At 43.0% G+C, this 4,996-nt stretch overlaps 1 protein-coding gene across 1 annotated transcript in view; it reads right to left on the bottom strand.

The window, feature by feature from the left end:
- mych (myelocytomatosis oncogene homolog) overlaps positions 1-4,138 on the bottom strand; it is an 11,059-nt gene extending 6,921 nt beyond the window's left edge. The window contains 1 exon segment of the mRNA XM_083661659.1: positions 3,924-4,138. The gene's annotated coding sequence lies outside the window, so the exon portion shown is untranslated.
- Positions 4,139-4,996: the final 858 nt, after the last annotated feature.

Below are 4,996 nucleotides of genomic sequence, written 5' to 3'. Positions count from 1 at the left end.
ACCAGTAAGTACTTCCACTGAGGTAAATGAAAACCAAAATAATAATACTTCTACTCGAGTAGGAATTAAATGTCAGCACTCTATCTACCACGGAACTAATGACTTTGTCCTCGGGGACATGAACGCATGATTGGCTGCAAAGACGTTTGTGAGAAGACATGTCTACACAGATAGACATAAAGTGATGTCATTTTGTGAACTTACCCAGACTGTTCAGACTAACTGTTCAATTATTTGCCTTTACCCACTTAGTCATTACAACCACATTACTGACGATCAGAGGTGGTTTTAGACCCAAATACTACAGATCCAGACCCTTGACTGTACATCAATATATCTGAATGAAATGAGGCTAATTATAACAATTATAATAAGAGTCTTACATAATGTCAGCTACATAGGATATATGAGCTCCAGGGTCCTAAAGACAGTGATTGCATGCCGTGAGAATGTTATTCTTGCCTCTTTTGTTTCTCTATTTCTGCACACTGTGGTGCCAAAACAGTCATGGAATTGTATATTTTGGGTAAAGCTACAAAGCTGAGACTCCTGTGATTCCAAAGAGCCCAATCACATTAATGTGTGATGAAATATGACCTCATAGTAACCATTTCAAAATGTGATTATACCTTTTTTTGTTACTTGACCTTATAGGCTAATATATAGGCTGTATAACATGACCTATTGTGTGAGCTGTAGGCTCATAATAATAATCACATCCTGAACATCATTCCAAACAAAGTTAGGAAATTCCCCTTTTGTTATGTCATGATTTTACTTTTGTTTATGCTACAAAGATGAATGTTACTTTGTACTTGAGTTCTTCCCTGGAAGTGATTTTGGTATACTGTAGATGGGCCACTATTGTATTTAAGCTAGCAGTATTCTACCTACCATTCTATCTGTATGCAGAATATATATAGCGATACTATAATTTTGTCATCATCATTGTAAAGCCACAGAACAGTAAAGACAAAACATTTTTACTTTAAAATGTAGACAATTTTCTCCCTGGGGGGCAAGCCCCCGGAACCCCCTTGGGGTCTGCGGTCTGGGATATTCTGATTGGGGGCTGAGCCCCCCCAAAGGTATATTCCTAAAACCGCCCCTGCTGATTAGTAATCAAAAATCTCATTGTGTCCATATTTTGTAAAAAGTAAAGTTACACCTGAACATTTTGCCTACTCTGTAGAAAATACAGTGTGTTTCACCATTCAGCCTAAAAAGACAGAGATATGATTTGTGGTCCCTCCCAGCCCTACTTGATATACCCAGTGAAGCCAAGCCAGCAGCGAGTTCAGAGTTCAGCAGGGTAAATCCACAGTGGTAGGCAGCCCCCCCCCCCCCCCCACACACACACACACACACACACACACTAACACACACAAATTGACACACACACACTAACACACAAATTGACACACACACACTAACACACAAATTGACACACACGTGTTGTAGTGAGAGTTGAGTGTCTCTGGACTGCCACCTTTTATGTGTGTTTACATCACAGTAGCCCCGCCCCCCCGGGAGGCCCCGTAAAAAACAGCCCTAAAGACACCCCCCCCCCCCCCCCCCCCCCGTGACATCATAGGAACAGCTGGGAGAGACGGGGGGAGAAACCCAACGCCTCTTTCCACAATTGACACCCCCCACCCCCGCCCCCAATTCTCACAAAGTCAATAAAACAGCCAAATGGTGCGCGGCGCCTGCTGACATGGAAAGTGATGCTTTAGGGAGGATTTGCGGGGGAGGAGAACCGGGGGGGGACCCCTTAATTCAGTGGTTCTCAATCTTTTTCACATCCAAGGAAGGACCCTTAAAATGACACAAATTAGACCACGCATAAGGTTTTTTTCCCCCATATCTGATACGATTTTTGCTTTTAGATGTTTTATTACAGAAAGTGTATGAAAGCCATGACCCAAACAGTCATACATCCTGTCATTGTGTTACTTATGGATGAAATTATAGTGAAAATAAAAGTACTCCCCTTTTAGCCTTTTTGGGGACCCCCCATGAACCCCCTTGATGACCCCCAGACCCCACTCTGAGAACCACTGCCTTAACAACACAGCTAACCTTATACTACTCTTTCAGAACCACTGCCTTAACAACACAGCTAACCTTATACTACTCTTTCAGAACCACTGCCTTAACAACACAGCTAACCTTATACTACTCTTTCAGAACCACTGCCTTAACAACACAGCTAACCTTATACTACTCTTTCCAGCAACTCGTCTGACCTCTGTCTGTTTCCCATGACAGCATCTCTCCAGCACTTAAACAACTTACTACACTAGTACTATAATAATATGTATTACTTTACTTACTGCAGTACTTACACTACTTATTACTTACTACTTACACTACTTATGACTTAATACAGTACTTACACTACTTCACTTTAACACAACACACACCGGCCGTGTGGTTGCATCACAGAGCTGTTATAGCAGGTTTACCTGCCGGGACACGATGGAACTGATGCCAACACAAAACCACAACCACAATATAAACCTCTATTTGTGCAGAGTGAGAGTTACCACACACGGCTGTTTAAGAGTGAGAGTTACCACACACGGCTGTTTAAGAGTGAGAGTTACCACACACGGCTGTTTAAGAGTGAGAGTTACCACACACGGCTGTTTAAGAGTGAGAGTTACCACACACGGCTGTTTAAGAGTGAGAGTTACCACACACGGCTGTTTAAGAGTGAGAGTTACCACACACGGCTGTTTAAGAGTGAGAGTTACCACACACGGCTGTTTAAGAGTGAGAGTTACCACACACGGCTGTTTAAGAGTGAGAGTTACCACACACGGCTGTTTCAGGTTAACTCACCATCACAGAGTATTTAGTTTGAGTAGATCTGAGATTTCACTTGAAAAAGGGACAGGAAGCCCATGGTTGCACAAGCACATTTGACAAGAACATAAAACATAACACAAAACTGTGACAGGATTTATTTCCATTGTGATTGTAGTCCTTGTAGTATTAATAGTATTAATAGTAGTAGTAGTGAGTCCGTAGTAAGTCAGTATTAGTAATAATAAGTGCTGTGAATGCATAAAAAGGCCTTCCCCCAAGGACAATATCCAGCTCACTATAATGTCCCTCTAGGCTGAGTGTGTGCGTGTGCAGTGTGCGCTGCAGACAGGCAGGGGGCAGCATAAGTTAAATGCTGATTTTCTTTACCGTCCATTCACACTGAGAAAACACATTAGAGAGAATAAAAACTCGCCGACACACGCACACTGCCAAAGTGACAAAAACCACATAGCATTCACTTACATGGCATTCCACACACAGATCAATCCATGCAAATCAGTAAAAACCCGCTATTTCTGGTCAAATTAGACTACTGATTTGAACCATTCCTAACATGTCAACCAAGCTGCCCGTACCACGTTTCATGATACATGAGCGGAACAAAGTGGAATAACTTAAAGTTTTAAAATCAAGCTCCTTAAACAGCCCAAATCAGCAGACATGTAAGTTCCAGACAGCAGCGTGTCCGGGCTGACTGTCTGTCTGCAGCAGCGCCATGTGGGGACAAACCAGCCGGCGTGAGCAGGAAACGGCTCACCTCCACAAATATAACACAAATGTACACGTGTCAATGGAAATCTGCCCTGTTTTCCTCCTTTAAACGCGTGGAATTGAAGACTGAATGGGGTGAAAAGTGAAAATCAGACAAAACGCCACTCTGAAGTGTTCAGAAAGCTGCAGTAGTGGAGTGGTCCTTTAAAAGCCCATGTGTTCAGTGCGTAGAGACTTCAGTCTGTTTCTTCTCCCAACTGCTGCTGCCATTTCTCCATAAATACGCACAACAAATGCATGATGGCACGTAACGTTACGCATCACAAGCTAGTTAAACATCCACTTTAAAACTGCCCCATAATGCAACTGTGTCTTACCTTTAAATCGTCCTTATACAAGAGAGAATCAAAATCAATGATAGAGAAAACAGTGGAGGAAATACAAGTCCAGAAAGTCGATAATGTCCAAAAGTGTGTCCAAAAGTGTGTCCAACAGTCCACTGCAGGAAGAGGACAGACGATCAGCTGAACAGTGAGCGAAACTCCCGGTGCGTCAAAATCAAGTTAGAGCAGGGCAGCATGGCGTGTGTGAGTGTATCCTCTCTCTATCTCTCTCTCTCTCTCTCTCTCCCCTCGCAGTATGTGTGGCAGGGTCTCTCTCTCACTCTCTTTCTCTCTGTCTCTCTCTCTACTCGCAGACAGACAAAGTGGGTGTGGCCGCGCGGGGTCGCTTGGTTTTTATCACCGCGACTCGCCGGTGTCCTTCCGCACGGAGCAAAATCGCGCCAAAACTCGCAAACCGTCAACACGTCACCGTACATGATCCATATATATGTCAATATGTTCGTCTCTCACTGCCGTTTCCATCGAGTCCACGCGCGACACACGCTGCGGGCGGGAGCCCAGAGGATTCCGCTGTGAAAGCAGGGTCTATGTTGTCATGGCGGCGGAGGGATAGCAGCAGCGTAGTGGAGGCATGGATTCCAGGAAAGCGGTGGCGGGTAAAGTTGGAACAAACGCACGTGGACTGTGAGGGAGAAGCCGGGTGTCTGTCTGCCTGTCTGTAGCCCGCCAAAGTCACGCGCACTTCTGTGTGTGGCATACGGAACCAAGGGATTTCATCCGCCGTTTATTTTTCCATAGAGATCTGGTCAAATGCATAACAATGGTTTTACTTAGTCCAACCAAGTGATTAAGCTATCTTTAAAATCGTGAGAGGCTATATAAACATTACCCCTGGACCAAAACTAAAAATAGGAAAATTATTATTATTATTATTAGTAGTAATAGTAGTAGTAGTAGTAGTAGTAGTAGTAGTAATAATCATCATGACCATTATAATAAGAATGTATTATTAGGCTATTACAGTGTTATTATTATTATTATTATTATTATTATTATTATTATTATTATTATTATTGCTGTTGTTGTTGTTATTGATATTAGTATTA

The sequence above is a fragment of the Poromitra crassiceps genome, assembly GCF_964638095.1.
Source record: "Poromitra crassiceps genome assembly, chromosome: 27".
Taxonomy (NCBI): domain Eukaryota; kingdom Metazoa; phylum Chordata; class Actinopteri; order Beryciformes; family Melamphaidae; genus Poromitra; species Poromitra crassiceps.
Note: the sequence above shows the minus strand (reverse complement) of the source record. Positions and strands in the feature narration are given on the sequence as shown.